The 20355-nt window shown below is 38.4% G+C and overlaps 1 protein-coding gene and 1 long non-coding RNA gene across 2 annotated transcripts in view; one reads left to right on the top strand and one right to left on the bottom strand.

Moving 5' to 3' along the window:
• Nucleotides 1–6460, bottom strand: part of LOC125180172 (uncharacterized) — a 45923-nt gene extending 39463 nt beyond the window's left edge. The window contains exons 1-2 of the long non-coding RNA XR_010829319.1: nucleotides 4328–6460; nucleotides 2008–2230 (exon numbers count right to left, since the gene is read on the bottom strand). This is a non-coding gene — a long non-coding RNA (uncharacterized lncRNA). The remainder of the gene's footprint in view (nucleotides 1–2007; nucleotides 2231–4327) is intronic.
• Nucleotides 1–20355, top strand: part of CNTNAP2 (contactin associated protein 2) — a 1164016-nt gene that overhangs the window by 173114 nt on the left and 970547 nt on the right. The gene's annotated exons all lie outside the window — the stretch shown is intronic.

Below are 20355 nucleotides of genomic sequence, written 5' to 3'. Positions count from 1 at the left end.
TGTTATTTTGCCTAGAAGGCACAGCATTGTTCTTATTTTTTATTTTTGTGTTGTGCATCCTAGGATGGAGTTGATCTCAGAGGTAGGGGAGGTCTTCCTTAGGTGGGTGGCTGGTGTCACTGCAGGGAGGCTGAAGGGCTGAGTATACTGATAGTGAGGGGAGTGGCATGCAGCTTGCTGTGGTGTGGAAAGTCATTGAGGTATTTGGAAGCAAGCGTGAAAGCAACTTAGACTGATGACTGCTTGTTGAGGCTACAGGATGAAAGTCCCACTTAGTTCCTATTTTTCTGTTTAAGAGGCTGAAGTTCAATTTTATTTGTGTTACATTTGTCTTTCAGTTGTACTGGAGAGCTCACTATGCAGGAAGACTTAGGTAGACCCTTCTTGGGGCTCTGAATCATTCAAGGTGCATTTAAGAGTCTCCAGCAGCAGCATCTGGTCATGGCTAAAACTGTCAGCCAGGTCTGGAGCAACTCTTGCTTAACCTGAGCCCCTGGCCCTGCTAGGAACAGCCCTGCAAAGTGACATGGGTAGAAGGTGCCTTTTAGTAGGGCAAAGAGGGCAGCCGGGCTCCACAGCCCCTGCTGTGCTGAGAAAAGGGGAGAAGAAAACCTGCCACCAACCTCCTCCCTTCATCTCTGCTGGAATATCGTTTCACCAGCAGCAGCCACCACCCTCCTAACACAGAAATCTTCCTCAGAGGACTGGAAGAGGAAGGCCCTTGTAGGCCTTCTGTTTTGGGCACCTGAGGCCTGAGGCTGGCTGCAGGCCAGGACACATGGGGTTCAGTAATTTTGACAGAGCACGGCTAAGAATTTAAACAGTGTTCAATTTGCAGCTAATTTATAGGTAACATTTAGATTTTATGTAAACTTCAGACATTTTTTTTCAAGAAAGTTTTTGGGGTTTAGTATGTATTCATGTCTTCAGGCTGAAGAGTTAATTGAAGACGGTTATTCATAGTACCAACTGGAAGTCCCCAAGTTAGCTACTAATCATCCCAGCCAAGCTCATACACAGGGTAGTTCAGAGTAGTATTTTAAGTTAAATGTGCCAAGAACCTGTCTTGCTCTCCAGGGTGATTAGTCACTCAAAACTCATGTTGCAGACTGTACGTTCAGTGTAGTAGAAAGATTAAACCAGGTAAAGCTCAATTCCCTTTTCTGGAGGAAGCATTATTTTCTTCAGGGGAAAAAATAATAATAATCAAAAACTAATAATTCATCAGTGTAATTAAAACAAGGGTTATAGCTATGGTGAACATGTATGGAATTATTTTTATTTATCTATTCATTTTCACATCCTTGTCACTGGTTTAACATAATTTCATGTGTTTCTTGTAGTAGGGTTTTCTGCAAAGCAATTTCTTCAACAGTAAGAAAAGTTTGAAGCCACTGTTCCAAATTGGAGGAGCCTGACTCCAAAAGCTCTCTAATTAAGGCATGTATTTATTATTCATTTCTGGCTTACACTAATTTGTGGCAAATATAATATATGATCTTGTCTTTCATACAGAATGAAAAGCTTATGTTAAATGAGGCTTCCTAGTGTCGTTTACAGAAAAGAAATACCGCTTCTTCCTGACTAGTGACAAAATTCAAAATTCATTATTAAAATACTTGTTTCATACAGAACAAAATTTTACAGAAATGTAGAGTTTGAGGGGAGAAGAAAAACTTAATGAGCTGTTCAAAACTGGAGGAAAAAATAATTTCTCTATTTGAGTTGCTATAGTAATTATTAAACTTGTCAAAAGGAGAATTCACTTTTTCATATTACTACAGGCCAATAGTAATCACATGCATATAGTAGACATATTCTGTTTCTTTGTTTTAATTATTGTTTTAATTGAAATTATTTAGAGCTGTTTGAAATACTTTCCACTTTCCAGATCATATTATTTCCTAGTTATGCATACAAGATATATTGAGATGTTAAGAAATTATATAAAATAACACAATATAAAATAATGATGTAAGAAAACATATCGTAAGAGGCGGATCTGACCTTAATGAAGATGCAGCCCATGGAAAGCACACACAGGAGGAGGCTCCTGGAAGAAACTATGGCCCATGGAGAGGAGCCCATGCTGGAGCAGGTCTTCTGGTAGGCACTGTGGCCCATGGGAACCCGTGCTGGAGCAGTCTGTTCCCAAAGGACTGTACCCCGTGGAACAGACCGATGCTGAAGCAGTTTGTGAAGGTCTGTGTCCTGTGGGAAGGACTCCATCCTAGAGCAGGGGAGAAGTGTGAAGAGAAAGGAGATAATTATGAAATGCAGAGATGATTACAAACTGATTGCAACCCCCGTTCCCCATGTGCCATGCCAAAGATAGGAAGTAGAGGAGTCCAGGGTGAAGTTGAGCCTGGGAAGAAGGGGGATGGTGGTTGTAGTTTTGTTTGTGTTTCTTACTATCCTGCTCTAATTTGCACTAAATTAATTTTTGAAAGTTCAAGGCTGTTTTGTCTGTGACTCTAATTGGTGAGCGATCTCACTGTCCCTATCTTGTCACGAGATTTTCATCTTATTTTCTCCCTCTGTCTTGTTGAGGATGGGAGATGAGAGTGGTTTGATTGGGCATGTGGCACCCAAACAAGGTCAAACCACCACAATGGAATATGTATGTAAATCAGTGTCAAAAGCATATTTTGCTTGGAGAAGTTTTTCAATAGAATTTTAATCAAAATTCAAAACATAATAAATTGTGGGATCAAAATATAGAGCATTTTCATGAAAATATTTGAACAATCTCGATTCCCTTCTGAAAAAGCAATTGCTTGAAAACACTTATGAGAAAAATGAAGAGTAATTTTCTACTGAGGACAGAGATGTTCTTTGTTTAGTGCTATAAGAAAAACATCTTCTACGTAGATTTATTTTATTTTTTTAATGTTGTTGTTACAATTTTATTCATCTTCACTTTCTCTGGTCTCCCAGCTGAGAAAAACTGTGCATACCTTCTTTTGAAGCCTTTCAGTAATTTACTGTAATCAGACTGCAAACTAGTAAGACACAATGGAATATTGTGCCTAAAAGGTACAAAGAGAAGATGTTGAACCTCACTGGCAATAATCATCACAATATGTTGACCCATATTTCTTAAAAATAAAAATAAATAAAAATATAACAATAAAAAAAAGAAATAAACAACTTTGACTCTTTTTTATTCAAGACTGTTTAATTCAGTTTTGTGTAGTTGTGGATGTGTGGTATGATTCCTAGCTGGGCCACATAAAACAATCACAGCTTAACCTTTAAGGATATAGCAAGACCATCCAGCACAGAGGATTTCAAGAGGTTAGAGTTTGAATTGTTGTTCACTGCCTTTGTGCACAGTCTTTTACACACCACTTAGTGCATCAGATGACAGGGAAATAAGGAAGGACAGCAGGAAAGAATAAGATGTAAAAGGAAAAATAGACTGGGTATCTTTTGGTATCCAGCCCACTGTACATGAAGAATATCTGGATTGATTATTTATGAATAGCTGACATAAAGGTAGGCAGCTTCTGCTAAAAGGAAGAAACACACCCCAACAACAACGTTTACATTTTATAGGCATAAGTTCCATACATCAGTATAGCTGGACTTCAGTTTTCAGGAATCACACCCAAGAACTGAAGCAAGTTTTTACCACTTACTTTGTTATGGACATGTTTTCATACAAGGTGGATGGGGTTTCAACTGATGAGAGATGTTTATATGTAGCTTTGATTTTTAGAGGGGAACAAGCCTGAGGACTGAAGCAGGTCAGCCAGCACTGCGCAGAGCCTGGAGTTCATTCCTTGTTATTTTCAGTTCCATTTTATAGTCAGACTTTGGCTCCTTTCTCCTCACCATCCTCTCCCCAATCCAGCTCAAATATTTACTTTTTTCTTAATTTTATTTTTTTTTCTGTTGACTTTGGAATGCTTCATACTTTGTGTTGCTCTTTAATTTTGAATTAATTCAAACATAACTTCTCTAACATATACTAAGAACCAGGAGGCTATGTGTCACTGACAGTACAGATTCTATACTTGGAAAAATCTTAATAGTGGCTTGACCTTGGCTGTCTGCCAGACACCTAAGCAGTCACTTTCACTCCCCTTCCTCAACATAATGGGCAAGAAAATTGAATAAAAAACTCATATGGTCAGATAAACACAGGGATATCACTTGCAGGCAAAACAGATTCAAGTTGTGGAAAAGTAATTTAAGTTATTGCCAGTTAAAATAGATCTGGACAGGGAGAAACAAACTCAAAACCTAAAACATCACTTTTGCCTCTTTCTTCCCCAGGCTTCCCCAGCTCTCCCCCCCACCCCTTCCCTCCTTGGACTCCTACCTTCCCCAGGTTCCCAAGCGGTGCAGGGGTTGGGGAGCAGGGCTGCGGTCACCCCCAGCAGCTCCGCTGTGCCGCCCCTGCCTCCTCACACCTCTCCCCTGCTCCAGACTGGGCTCTCCAGGGGCTGCAGGGCAAGCTCTGCTGGGCGCCTGGAGCACCTCCTGCCCTGGCTGCTCGCAGGGCTGCTTCTCGCACTCCTTTCCTCACTGCCAGGCAGCGTTTGGCCCTTGCTGAGCTCCGCTCTCCCCGAGGAGCCCACCCGTGGCCGAGGGGCTCGGCCGGGCCCTGTGGTGGGGCCACTGGAGCCGGCATGGGGCAGCCCCGGCTTTGCCTCATGGAGCGGCCCGGCAGGCCCCTAGTGCTGCCTGAGTGCCTGCACCCAGTACCACTTACTTACTTATGAGGTAACTATAACATCCCTTGAGCACATTATGAGTTTTATCCACAGGCTAGCAGCGTACTTATTATTATTATTATATATATATATTTTAATCACAGTAGGATTATGACCTACACACTGGGACAATAGACAGTTTCTGAAAATTCTTCAAAAGAACCCCCAGCACAGATCTGTAGGAAGAAGGGATTGTTAGACCATGTAGCATTTTTGAATAAATTATTGTTCTTATTTTCTTGTTATATTTGCTCTTTCTTTCATACATTAACACCCTATAACAATAAGAAGAAAACAAATACAATGGTGAAAACTACAGAGTTTAAGGTCAGACTTTTATGAAAAATGTCCACAAGGCCATGTCTTCTGATTTTATTTATTTATTTATTTATTTATTTATTTATTTTGAAACATACTGTTTTGTTGTTTTCTTCCTATAGCAAGCACACCTCCTTCTCTTAACCCCAAGTTGCTCATGGGCAGCTTTGTTTTGCCTGTCCCTACTCCAGCTCCATGGGCTTGGAGTCACCCAGTAATTGGCTGCAGCAAATTTGTTAGGTAAGAAGTGACGAAACTGGGAGACTGCAACTATGGGAAGGTGAAACGTGAAGAGAAGATTGGGACTTTGGGAAATGAGGGTGGGACAGTGTTTTAGTGGATGTGTACAGGATGGGCTTCTAAACATGGGTGTTAGCATGGCAGAGCACAATCTTGGTGGTCATAGGTATACATATGTAAAATTTATGCATCAAACCTAAAATCTTTCAAGAAATTTCTTATGTCAAAATAATCTGGCAGTAAATATCAGAACATGGCTTAAAGTTAAACTAACAGAATCTCAAATTGCAACAAAGGCACCCTTTGGTAGTGACACTCTCCTTTTTACAGACAGAAAGCATACTCGCAACACAGATATCACCCAAGTAAAGTAACACAAATATAAGACTAATTAAATACACTTCATTAGATGTAATTGGCGGGTTGCAGAGACAGTACTCAGTGCATTAGAGATCATGATCTTCAAAAGTGTACATAGTCCTGGCTACAAGCTGTGGAGGAGACAGCGTGAGTGTAAAATAACAATAACCTGCAATTTCTTATAGTTGTTCCCCCACGTCCCCAACTCCCAATAAGAAGGCTCAGTCAATAATTAAAATAAGCAATTCGTATTTGACTTAAGATATAAAGATCTAAAATCATCTGCTTTTTCACTTGGTTTTGCTTTAGCATTCAAATTTAAGCACAAATGGAAGCATAAACACGCTGTCTTGGAAAGATGCTTTTACTAGTAAGGCATTTAACATGCAAATTTGTAAAATAAATTTATCCTACAAATGGCATTGCACAAAGATTACAATTACATCTTCTGTAGCCAGAAAGAAATGTGGAAAAGATAAGTTTTTTCAAAAATAACCTTAATTCAAGGAGAAACAGGCAGAAATTATAACAGTCTGATCATAGAAGCTTGCACTTTCAACTGGTACATAGAATTGCTAACTAGTGCAGGCTACTGTGCTCTTTATTACTATGAAGACAGACCTGACTGAAGCTGGATGATAGGTACATTTAATGAGGCACAGAATTTCCCATGAGAAAGTACAAGGATGGATCTGGAGGAGGTGGTTGTAGGAGTTTTTAAACTTAATTTGCCTAATTCTGCACTGTTTTCACTTCTGACTTGAGCTTCTTTGTATAAAGCCCTATCAGTTCCAAATTCTTCCCTCGCCTGCAGTGGATTTCCATTTTACACATCACTGCAACCTATATGAGTATCTACATTATTTATAATGGCAGTAGTATGATGGGCCCTGTGTGTGTATAAGCCTTCACTGTGACAAGCAGTCCACTTCAGTCATATGGATATGAGTAATTTGCAGATGGACCCTGTGCTACAGACACATATTGGAACAGCTTTTGAAGAAATGCAGTTTGTGAGAAGCCCAGAAAGGATCACTTCAGGAAGAACAGCATCCTGTGAGCAGAACCCCACAGTGGAGCAGGGGAAAAATGACCATGAAGGAGCAGTAGCTGATGAAGCATTAGGGACTGACCTCAACCCCCATTCCTGGTTCTTCTGCGCTGCCCCGCGGGAGGACACAGAAAAGGATGGATGGTGTGGGGGAAGCTGTTTGTAGTTTGCTTTTAGTTTCTCACTGCTCTTGTCTGCTAATGATAGGCAGTACAATACATTAATCTCCCTACACTGAGTCTGTTTTGCCCTTGACGGTAATTGTTGATTGATCTCCCAGTCCTTATCTCAAGACTTGATACCTTTTAAATTGTATTTTTGTTCCACTGTTCCTTTGGGAAGGGAGAGTTAGAGAGAGGTGTGGTGGTTTAGGCAGCCATCACTTTGAAACCACCACAAATATAGGTGAAATCGACAGTTACATCTCTTAAATGTTTCTTTTCAGAGGCTCAGTTGATTCAGTATTCTCTGAGTTAAAGAGAAAGTCATCTGCCTGTCTCTGCTTGTAGTTCATATCATTTTGTGGGGTCATATTTCATACTTGGAAAGCACAACGTTGTAGCAGTCAGCTATAATTTCTTCTGAGAACACTTAGAGAAAGAATAATACTGTTTTTTAATAATTCACTGGTGTAGTTTGATAGCATATTTTTTCTTCTGAGGAAGTAACTAGGTTTAGCTCTCATTTTGATTATCCTTACTTCCATTTAGGAAGCTACTGGACAAGAAAGGGGCCTCAGCTCAACTTCTGGATTATCACTAGTGTCCACTGAGAGACACAAGTGTAGAGGAAAGAGAAGAGACATTCTGCTCTTTCTGCTTCCACTTTTTTAATGTTCTGTATTAACTTTATGTTATTAATGTTCTGTATTAACTTTTTTGACTCTGTGGTTGTCTTGGAAGGAAATGTTTTTAGAACTCACAATGAACATAATATGGTTCATATGTCCTCTTCATTGTTCATGTGTTATCTAATATCTCATCAGATGTAGTCTTGACTTTTCCCATTTCTTCTTAGAGAACACCATTCTCCTATGTGGAATATAATCTTAAAACCATCATTTTGCATTGCTGTGCTTGCATGCTACTGGCTTTACTTCCAGTTACTGTTGACTGCATTTTTTTAATATACTTGTATGAAGGACACCTTATAAGCATAAATTATGTTAAATTACATAATAAAAAAAACTATTACTGTGAATATATTTCAAGGTTGTCATAATGTGTCCATTTGAAAAAGAAGCTAGTTCAGTACCATGTTAAGTGTGATCATTTAAAATGTAATATACCTGAATTGGTTTAATTCTGTGCATATAATGGGGTATTTTGAACTTTGTATCAAGGTCATTTTTGCAGACTACCAATAGCTGACACTACTGCAGTGAGCCAAACTAATAAAACATAATTTATGTTGGCTTTAACTTAACTTGATGAGTAATTTTCTTAAAGAATACTGCTACACCTGCTAAACTTCATTACTTATAAAAATACTGTAAGCCATTGCTTTGTCTTTTGGTATACCTTCTGTTCTGTGGTTGTATGTTGTACTATTGCTCTTTATTGTAAGAGGATGAAGGTGAAACTAGTCTGAAACATCACTGAGCCCAGTTCTAGTCCTATAACACTCCTGTGTGATATATAGACACTTAGAGCTACCTAAGGCTAGGTGAATGACACTTACGGCATTTAATTATTTATTTATTTATTGTTTGAAGCACAGAGAATAATGCTTTTCCAACTGAAAAGCAACCCACCATCAGGAACAAACAGAATTAGGCTGAATACTTAACACGTTGAAGTCTGATTTCGTAAGGTAATAAGTTGTGTACAGTCATTTGGTCTATCCAGTATGAAGTTAGGAGATCAAAAATACAAATCCTTCAGATATCAAGCTGTGTTACAAGCTTGTTCACACAACTTATTTACAATACATGAATGCCTGAAATGGAGTCTGCTGTCCACTTATCTTTTTATACTGCAGATAACAAAAACCCACAGAACATCTTGTCTGTTGAAGGACATTATGGTTATTAGCTATAAAATTAATAAACCCATTAAATGGATACATCCAGGGAAAGTTATATTCATACATTCATACCTGCAATAAAGATTTGAGTGCATAATAATTACAATAAAATCAGGCCTCCAGGCTATTCTAGGCACTACTACATATAATCAAATCACAGAGAGCAATGCAATTACATGTTCTAAAAAGAGTAATACAGTACGAAAAATAATAGAGCAATCTGTTTGTAAACCCCAAATCAAAAGTAGGTGTTTCCAGTGATATTCTGCACTACTGTGCTTTCCATCTGAAGTGTTCAAAGTACTTGATGTTATTTAATGTGAAACTCTTTTGCAGGTGAGAAAAATGAGACTTCAGACTACCCTGACTTTATCAAATAACTAAGCTTCTTATTTTGTGGTTTCCTTCTTAAAAAGAAAACCACAATGTCTTCCTTATATCATTTGTAACACCATTATTTTCTATATATTTCTTATGCACCAATAACATCCCTGTCTTAAACATATATATTTGCAGTTTGAGGTTTTGAATCACAAAGTATAATGTTCATCTCATTATGCTCCCACATTCTTGGTGTGGGACAATTTGTGAAAGATGAGTCTTCAGCATGAAAAATTAATTTCTTTATTTTTTTGTCTTGGTCTGTATGAAATGGTCTTCCTAGGCTCAATTAGTTCTGCATATATAGATATTTGTACAGACTGATAGAATTTTAGAACAGAAAATTCATGTGAAACAAGTAAATCATTTACCTTGTCTTTTTGGAAAAAAAAAAAAAAAAAAGTAATTGTATTTTCAATACCTTCTGAACCAAAGGTTCAGAACTGAAGTTTGGAATTGAACATTGGGTTCAAGAGGTCTTAAAGGAGAAAAAAAAATATATATATATATATGATGTTTAAACAACATCAAGGGGATGAGGATCTTTCCTTGGAGAAGGTGAAAGATAAAGTGAACAGGATGTTCCCCAAACCTTCAAAGTGATATGAACTGTTATGGTTGGTTTAAGTGAAAAGATATAAACACTTCCTCTCAAGCACTGAAGTACTGAAAGCAGTTATTGTTTGTGGCTGTTCCCATCAGTTCCCAAGCTAAAGTGTGTTATGTTTTTTTCTGCTTCTGAATACTCAGTGGGAGTGAATTCCAACAAAGGCAGCGTCTGCAAATTTTGGCTAACAACCTGAGGTTTGTTATGAACATCTCCATGTGAATTACTGTGAAATATTGGAATACCTATACTTTAAGGAATCTCTTTGTCATTCTCTTCAGATTAGCAAATCACTTTCCTTAAGCATCATAATGACTTGGTGACTATGAAGATTTTTCTATTTTCTACAGCATTTGATAGTTCTGATATTGCTGAAGAGTCTAGAATCTCCAAAATCTCTGTACTGGACTAACAAATCTGAGAAAAAAAAAATATATATATGTCCTATCTGGGTATCTTTTTCTTCACTGCAGTCTCTTCCTAATCTGGGGTGCTATGCTTGTATATCCAATTCCCATTTAAGTCTTCTCTAAATGTCATGCACACATTATTGCCATTGCTCAGTTTTTGCTACTAAGTTATCTTACATGAAAATCAATGAAAACGTGAAGATAATTCAAACCTTCTTTTGCAGCCCTTTAAGAAACCTGCATCCTGTTTTGTAAGCAATGCCTGCCCTCTCTTGTGATTGCTTTCATTCCTGCTGCTAGCTTTTAGGCAGCACTTGGATTTACTGTGATAAATCAGTCCAGTAACCAAGACTTGTCTGAGGAAACCTGGTGTAGAATACTTACAGCTTCATGATCACCATACTATCTGTCAGAAGAAGAAGAAAATCAAACTAGTAATTCAGGAGAGCAGACATTTGGGAACTCTTGCCTGGCACTTGCTTGTCACACACGGAGTTTCCCTACAGCAGACATATTCAGTGAGGAACTTAAAAGCTGGAAAGAGGCTTTGCTGCATTCAGTGATCTGAACTCCTGCTGTCCCTGGATTCTGCAAGGAGATCATAATTTAAGAAAAAGAAAGCACCCCAGCTTCCAAAATACATGTATTTTTAGCAATAGTGTGGTGGGTGAATGTGTTTTGTTTTCTTTTCTTTTCTTTTTTAGCTTGCATCCTCTAGATGGAGTAAACATTTACAGGTTTTACTTGCATTGGATGTTGTCGTGTAGCTAAGCAATTGGTATAGATTTTAGAAGGATGATAGATTTGGCAGTTGTTCAACATTCATATTCCCATTGCGGTCTTTTTATTTTATTTTATTTTATTTTATTTTATTTTATTTTATTTTATTTTATTTTATTTTATTTTATTTTAATTTAATTTATTTTAATTTATTTTTTTTTTAATAGTGTGTGAGCCAGCAGCAGAAAGAAGCTAGAGCTGGAACTACACCAGCTGTGCAGCGCAGTGGACTCTATACTGCAAAAGGTTGAAGGATTTTATAGTGGTTTATCCACAGAATTTCAGAGAAGTTGCTGAGAATGTCACATTGTCATAGCCAACATGGGTTCAGGAGGGGAAAGTCCTGTTTAACTAATTTAATTTCCTTTTATGCCAAGGTTACCCATCTAGTTGACAAAGGGCAGCCAGTTGATGTAATCTTTTAGATTTCAGCAAAGCTTTTGATACTGTCTGTCACAGTATCCTTCTTGACAGAACGTCTGGCATACAACTAGAGAAATATTTAATATGATGGATGAATAATTGGCTGATGGGTCAGGTTCAAAGGGTTATAATAAATGGGGTTGCATCAGGCCAGTGGCCAGTCATTAACAGTGTTCTTCAGGGCTCTATTCTGGGGCCAGTTCTCTTCAATGATTTTATAGATGATCTGAATGTAGGACTCTAATGTATGCTAAGTAAGTTTGCAGATGATACTAAATTAGGAGGAGCTGTTGATTCCCTTGAGGATGGAGAGGCCTTGCAGAGAGATCTTAACAAATTAGAGAGTTGGGCAATCAACAGCTGCATGAAATTGAACAAGAGCAAGTGCCGGATTCTGCACCTGCAACGGGGTAACCCTGGCTATATGTACAGAATAGGGGACAAAAGGCTGGAGAGCAGTCCTGAGAAAATAAATTTGTGGTTTTTGGTCAATGGCAAGATTAATATGAGTCAACAGTGTGTTCTGGAAGCCAAAAGGGCCAACCTTTATTCTGAGGTGCATCAAGTACAGCATTGCTGACTGATCAAGGGAAGTGATTGTCCCAGTGATTGTGTTCAGGAAAGAGGAGTTTTCCTTTCACTGACTGGCTATATTTGTGCTCTTAGATTATAAAGCAAAACAGAAATTTAATTAAGAGTTCGATTTCCATCTATGTAATCTCTTATTGTGTTGCTTTTAATGTTTTCTGAGCATGTTATTGATACTTATAGAATGTCTAACTGAGATTTTATATTCCCCTTATTTCTGTATTAGAAATAAAATTTTACTAAGTTAACAATCACCAAAATATTCATTTTGTAAGATTCATGAATCTTAAAAGAAATTATCATTTTAATTTAGTCTGACTTTATGCATAGGGAATAATGTTTTCGTCTGATAAAATTCATCTAATATATACTATAATAAATCCATAATTTGTTGAAAATAGAGTCTATTCTTCACATAAATGCTTAATTATTTTATTTTTAAATCTCTTGTTGAATGAGATCAGTTGCGTTAACTGCTGTTGCACTGAATTCCTTTCAGCACCTTTCAGCTGCTGTCTCATTCTGCACTTCTTACTACTGGCTTAAATCATTCTTTGCTTTCATCATCATTTTTTTCCATGTGGTTTATGTAAAGGATCTGTAAAGGTTTATCAAAACTATACTGATAATGCTGTGCTTTTAACTCAATACTTTACTATTTTTGTCTATAAATATGCTTCATAGTAATACATTTCATGAATGAAAAAATCTTCAGACAGCAATTTCCAGAGAGAAGGGGGATTTTACACGGAGTTTTTATATGTTTTCTCTCTTAAACTTGTAAAGTTTAATATAAAATACACTTTTTATAGATACCATGTTTTTTTCTTGGTACTAAAGCAACAGATTTGGCTAGCAGTAGATCAAAAAAGAGCTATCAGTACTGCTACATTCACTGCAGTTCTGCTAAGATTTTACCTGGTTCTTTGTGTTGTGAATTTTACATTTTTAGTTTGCGTGATTCTTTTACGTACTGGGCTTCAAAAGCAGTAGGTGAAGTACAGTGTCAGGGAAATTACTCTGTCCTGAAGTATAGTTAACCTGCATGGCCGTGTTCACACAGTGATTTCCAATGCCCTTATTATTTCTCATTTGCTACACTTTCTCCAAAGATACTTTTTACTGTTACTTGTGTAGCTCTGACATTTAGCATTCTAAGAACTGTTGTCTTTCTTTGTGATTTTCCTTATACGTATGCTTCACCTGAGAGTTGCATTGGTAAATATTGTAATAACATTTTTGATGTTCTTAGAGCTCTTCAGACGAAACCTGCTGTGTTATTTTATAAATATTGCTGTAAATGCTTTGTAACAGCTTTCTTCATTGTTCTGTTTTAATTCCTTTGTTTTTCTCTCCTTGAATATCAAATGAAGAAAGTTTCACTGAGTTAAATATTTGTGAGAGTGGTTGTTTTGATTGTGATCTCTTCTGAATGTTTCAGGTCTGCAATAGCTTTTATGAAACTAGGGAGCAAAAATTGCTTAGAACCGTGAAACATATGAATGGTACTAGAAACTTGTTTTATGAATGATGACATTTCACAATGACATTTCTCAGCTGACCCACAGAAATATTGGGAGAACAAAACAAAACAAAACACATAAATATGGAAAATGATATGAGATCTTTATTTATCCAGTTTTAGTTGTTGTTTTAAAGAAATTGACTCTACAATGAAATGTGAAAATTATTTGAAGTAGCATCTGTTAATAATACCACTTGTTAGCAATAAGTGAGTGCTGTTTGGCAAAGCACATGCACAAGATGTGTGTTCATAGAAAAGCTTCTCTGAGTTGTGAGATTAAAAGTTTACTAAAAATATTTTTCACTCTCTATCAATCTTTTATCAGAACTTTGTTATGCTATCATAACAAAAAATACAGTTTTTTAAATAGTCAAATGTCTAGGAACTGCAGTTCATTGAAAGTGAAGACAACCTGACTTTCTAAGTCAGTTTGGCCCTTTGACCCAATCACTTTTAATGCTAATACAGGTGTCACATTAACTTCTGTGAAAGAAAAATAAGGTTTTTATTTCACTCGTTTATTGGGGATTTTATTGTGGCTTTTTTTGCCAGACATACAGGCCAACAAAGAGCTAATGTGTTTGTATATTTCTATGTATTGTGTGATATCCAAGATGATGAGTTAATTTGCGAAAAGAGACCAGTGTCTCTGCCATCCACACCAGATCTGAAAGGTAGTTTACAGACACCTTTTTTAGCTTGATGATGAAAAAGGAATTGTCACACAATGTAACTTTATAACAACATCATTCTACAGAAGCAAGGAGAAGAGTCATTCTTGCACTTTTTATCAGACTTGCTCAAATACTTTGAATGCATTCATAACAGGGAACTTGGAAATGTTTTTTTCATAAGTTGCCAAAGACAGTGCAGCCAAGCAGAATCAGAATCTACTTTATTAGTATATATAGCCCAAACTCTTTGCAATTATTTGATGCTTTTATCCTCAACATCTAAAAGGAAATTGAAAATATTTTCTTTTACATTTTGCCTTATATACAAGAAGATTGTATACAACCTTACTTTACATAGAAGTAAACAGAAACACAAAGGGATGTAAAAGTGAGACTTTCAAGAAGCATATTATTCATGTATTAATAAAATTTATTACAGTGGCTCATAGGAAGCCACAGAGAAGTGATTGCAGGACAGAAAACTGGGCAAATAGTTGTTTCATTTAAAGAGGAAATAGTGGCTCTTTGGGTACTTCATTCAGAGTCCAGGAAAGGCATTTTCTGACTAAATTAAGAAATAGAAACAAATTAAGTTTGTATAAGGAGAATTTAGGATAGGAAAATGGCGTGATTGGACAGTTGAGGAAATAAAATATACAGATTACAGAAGTTATGATGTGTCAGTAGAGAACCTATATAGGTCAAGATCCCCATTTCAAAGATTGTTCAAAACTCTTTAAACTTAATGTACAGTTTATTCATTTACTTACGTGCTTATTTTTCTTGCAAATGCTTTTATTAAAATAAGCAATTTGTTCTAAAAACAAAAAGTATGTTTGGTCAATGGGTACTATTGGTATTTTTTAGTAAAGAACAGAATTGCATTTCAGTCTGCCAAGAAAATTTTGGTTGATGAGCGAAGAAACTACAGAGATTGTATCCAAGAGAGGGAGAATCCTAAGACTGCATCCTAAGCTACACAACAATTTGAAGCAAATATTTGTATGTAGGATCAATTTCAAATAACGAGAAAAGTCAGAGCTAAGAGATAGACAAGAATGCTAGATGTGTGGCTGACAGAAGAACTTCAGTTTTCTCCCTGGAAGCATTTGATCTTTCGTTTTAGTTTGTCCAAATTATATTTGATATTCCATTTTAATTCCAAGTAGATCATAAAACCTCTTAATATGATGGTGCTGGAACAATAGCAGAGGTGATATTTAATAGAATGGACACTCACATATATATATTTCTTTATTATGATCTTGCAGGGAGGGTTGTTAGTTAGCTTTTAGAATAAGGTATCTTCAGTCAAGTCATTATTTTTGTTCTCTCTGTTATTGGAGCTGGAACCTCTAACTTCAGGATACGTATACCTAAAAATAAATCTGCAATGTGTATTGCACTATGTGTATTAAGCACATTTACATTTTCTTTAGACATTGTAAAGTAATAGAAAGTATAGCTTTCCTGTTTTTTTTAGTGCTCTTCAGTGGTTTATATGTATATATATTAAGCCAGTGTTCTGTATTTTGAAGCCTGAATTCTGCCATGATATTTTGCTATGATTAATTCCAAAGGAATTCAGAGGGACTAATTTAGAAGGATTGAATTAATTGTAAGAATATCAGAACTATCTAATTAATGTCTCACTTATGTGTACTTCCAGCCTTTATACTATTTGCTTATATCTCCTAGAAGACTTCTGAGAATGCAAAGAATCTGGCTTTCCCCTTTATCACTCAAAGAAATAAAAAAATAAAAATAAAAAAATGTGATGATACATATTCATTTGTCAATGAAAACACTAGCATTGGATGACAACAGTATCATGTTCTCAGATGCTGAACATTTTACTGTTAAGTTAGATGTGGAATGAAAGAATTCTCCATCCTGAGATAGAAATCAGAAAGAAGTTTTGCGTGGGAGGAAGAAGAGGAGGTGTCAAGTGAGACTAAAAGGGACACAGAAAGATCAAAAAACAGTCCTGTATCAGCACAATTTTAGATAGATAGAAGATCAGTGTCATTGCTTGTATGGATGCAGCACTGTAGTGCCAACATGGAATAGAAGCATAAGCTGTCAACTGTGTCTGTTTAATGTTTCTTTGCAGTTCTTCAGATAGATCTAGCTTTTCGAAAGTGGGAAATACTGATGGAAATAATAGCCCACTGCTAAGTGGGGAGAAATGAAGGATTAGAAGACAGAGACAAGTATAAAATATAATCTAATAATGATGCTGTGTAAAGGTGCCTGATACATTTATTTGAGTAAAATCTCTGTTTCCATGTCATAAGGAAAAATAATATTGTTTTGTTTTATATTCTGTTTCATCGTCATAACATTCATTTTGCACACTGGCCAGCTGATGCTCAGAGTAGATGTGATGGCAGAGAAGTTGCTGGGTTCAGCACTAGCAATAGGAATCTTGCTAAACACTTAAGAGTGCTTATTTTGCACTGATGCATCTGGCACAATAAACATCATCTACCTTTGGTTTTATTAAGGAGCTTGACCAAATCAGTTCTGAAAACAGTGGCGAGATTTGTCTAGAGAATATGCAGGGAAATTCAGGAAAAAAGCAAGGGAACAAAGCAAAGTGGAGAATCTGTAAGTATTACTGATGTGCATTAAACCAGATTTTTATTATTTAATTTAAAGCCAGAATTACAAATTGAACATATTGTTAAAGAAATTAAATTTAAAAAATATATATATATTTTTTTTTCAATGTACTAAACAGCAAGGATGAATGAGATCTGAATAAGAAATGTAAACTTCCTGAGCTCACAACAGGATTTGATTTTGTGAACCTTGTGCTGGCCCCTCTCCACATGAATACAATTGACCCATAGTGAAAATAGCAAGATGAAGAAATCCTTCAGGTAGTTTCTCCAGCTCCAGTGATCTTCCTAGCTGTGGTGCAGATTTGCCTGAAGTGTCTAGTGCATATATGTGCATCTACCCAAGAAAGTATAACTTGTTATTGATAACTTAGGGTACTATATTCACTCTAATGCTGATAATACTGACTGGAATATGTGAGACAACACTGTTTCCCGTTTGCCAAATTCTGCAACCTTTCTCTAGCCCTCTTATACCTGAACCAAAATAAACAAATCCAAACTTTTATTATTTTTTTTTCCTTTTGATCACTAAAATGTTAGGTTCATGGGTATTTTATGAACAGACTGAATAGGCTGTAATTTTTGTCTTAATTCCCCATAGTTGGTGTCTTAGATTAAACTGAAAGCAGTTTTAATAGAAGATGCTTCAATGATTCTAGACTGTAATGAAGGAGTTTTGGTTTCAATAGTGTTTCAAAGAGGAAGGGGTAGAGAGGGGAAGGGGGCAGCATTTGGGATTGGTTTTGGATTTTTATTTCTTGAATGGGGGGGTGGTCCTTATGACTGACTGATGGCTACTGTTTTTTGTTAAATTATTTCTGCTTATGTTTGGAGACTGTTATGTTGCATAGTTGGTTACAATCTCTGGCATGTTGTTTGGCGATTGTTGGCAAAGCGTTTTTGGTTTTACTCTGTGATTCATTATTTTCATGTAAATACCAATCTGCAAAAAATGAGTAGTAGTCACCAGTAGGAAGCTGTACTTTTGAGACATGAGCGTCTACATTCTCCGCTTCTTGTCTTGGTCAGTAGAGTGCATGTAGAAGGCAAAATAGTGACAACACACCACGGAGGATACCAATTAATCTGTTGCAGTGCCATCTCCTAGCACTGAAAACTGTATAAGTGCTGAGAAAAAAAAAAAAAATAAAAAAGAAAATGCGCTTGCTTCAAGACTTTCTAGAGCTTGACTTTTTGCTCTTTTTGTTAGCAGTTGGAAAAATCTGACGACTTCTTCACAGGAGTTTTAATGATTTTGCTGTGGAGGAGAAAAATAATTTTCAGCAGTCAATGGGGGTGTTTATTTAAAATTTCCTGAACTGTCACTTATTCAGCCACATGACAAGGTTGTTGTTGATGAATTGACAGAGCTGTGAATCAAGATTTCCTGCCCATCTGCCTTCCCCCCTTGTCATCCTTGTCGAATTTCTGTTTTTGAAATCAGGGAGTATTAACTTTTTTTAAAAGAAACAATACATTCTCTGTAAGCATAGTTCCTTTTTCTTCCTACCTCCTAAGTGTTTTAAAAGTGTTGATCTTGTTTGTTGTCTGACTGATAAGCAGGGGGCAAAAAGTCTGTCAATGCAATTTTGGTAAAGAATTTAGAACACGGGAATATCTTTACATTTATTTGGTAGAATTTCAAAAATACCTAAATTGCTTATGAACAAGTTAACTATATTGGAGAGCGTGGGAGATAGCTTCCTGACGCAGCTGGTCAGTGAACCTACCAGGGGTGGTGCCCCGCTAGACCTTCTCTTCACAAACAGAGAAGGACTGGTGGGAGATGTGGTGGTCGGAAGCTGTCTGGGGCAGAGTGACCACGAAATGGTAGAGTTCTCTATTCTTGGCGAGGCCAGGAAGGGGACCAGTAAAACTGCTGTCTTGGACTTCCGGAGGGCTGACTTTGAGCTGCTCAGGACGCTGGTTGGCCGAGTCCCTTGGGAGGCGGTTCTGAAGGGCAGAGGAGTCCAGGAAGGCTGGGCGCTCCTCAAGAAGGAAATCGTGATGGCACAGGAGCGGTCCGTCCCCACGTGCCCAAAGATGAGCCGGCGTGGAAGAAGACCGGCCTGGCTCAACAGAGAGTTGCGGCTGGAGCTTAGCAGAAAAAAGAGGGTTTATAATCTTTGGAAAAAAGGGCGGGCCACTGAGGAGGACTACAAGGATGTAGCGAGGCTGTGCAGGGAGAAAATTAGAAAGGCCAAAGCTCATCTGGAGCTCAATCTGGCTACTGCCGTTAAAGACAACAAAAAATCCTTTTACAAATATATCAACGCGAAACGGAGGACTAGGGAGAATCTCCATCCTTTACTGGATGCGAGGGGAAACCTAGTTACTAAGGATGAGGAAAAGGCTGAGGTGCTTAATGCCGCCTTTGCCTCAGTCTTTAGCGGCAATACCGGTTGTTCTCCGGACACCCAGTGCCCTGAGCTGGTGGAAGGGGATGGGGAGCAGGATGTGGCCTTCGCTATCCATGAGGAAATGGTTGGCGACCTGCTACAGAGCTTGGATGTGCGCAAGTCGATGGGGCCGGATGGGATCCACCCAAGGGTACTGAGAGAACTGGCGGAGGAGCTGGCCGAGCCGCTTTCCATCATTTATCGGCAGTCCTGGCTATCGGGGGAGGTCCCGGTTGACTGGCGGCTAGCCAATGTGACGCCCATCTATAAGAAGGGCCGGAGGGCAGACCCGGGGAACTATAGGCCTGTCAGTTTGACCTCAGTGCCGGGGAAGCTCATGGAGCAGATTATCTTGAGGGTCATCACGCGGCACTTGCAGGGCAAGCAGGCGATCAGGCCCAGTCAGCATGGGTTTATGAAAGGCAGGTCCTGCTTGACGAACCTGATCTCCTTCTATGACCAAGTGACGCGCTTGGTGGATGAGGGAAAGGCTGTGGACGTGGTCTACCTTGACCTCAGTAAGGCTTTTGACACCGTTCCCCACAACATTCTCCTCGAGAAACTGGCTGCTCGGGGCTTGGACTGGCGTACGCTTCGCTGGGTTAGAAACTGGCTGGATGGCCGGGCCCAGAGAGTTGTGGTGAATGGAGTCAAATCCGGTTGGAGGCCGGTCACTAGTGGAGTCCCCCAGGGCTCGGTACTGGGGCCGGTCCTCTTTAATATCTTTATTGATGATCTGGATGAGGGCGTCCAGTGCACCCTCAGTAAGTTTGCAGACGACACCAAGCTAAGTGCGTGTGTCGATCTGCTCGAGGGCAGGAAGGCTCTGCAGGAGGATCTGGATAGGCTGGAGCGATGGGCTGAGGTCAACTGCATGAAGTTCAACAAGGCCAAGTGCCGGGTCCTGCACCTGGGCTGCAACAACCCCAAGCAGAGTTACAGGCTGGGAGATGAGTGGCTGGAAAGCTGCCTGGCCGAGAAGGACCTGGGAGTATTGGTGGATAGTCGGCTGAATATGAGCCAGCAGTGTGCTCAGGTGGCCAAGAAGGCCAACGGCATCCTGGCCTGTATAAGAAGCAGTGTGGCCAGCAGGTCGAGGGAAGTGATTGTGCCCCTGTACTCGGCTCTGGTGAGGCCGCACCTCGAATACTGTGTTCAGTTTTGGGCCCCTCGCTACAGGAAGGACATGGACGTGCTCGAGCGAGTCCAGAGAAGGGCGACCAAGC

Source organism: Anser cygnoides, chromosome 2 (genome assembly GCF_040182565.1).
Source record: "Anser cygnoides isolate HZ-2024a breed goose chromosome 2, Taihu_goose_T2T_genome, whole genome shotgun sequence".
NCBI classification, from domain to species: domain Eukaryota; kingdom Metazoa; phylum Chordata; class Aves; order Anseriformes; family Anatidae; genus Anser; species Anser cygnoides.
This window is presented reverse-complemented; position numbering and strand designations above follow the sequence as displayed.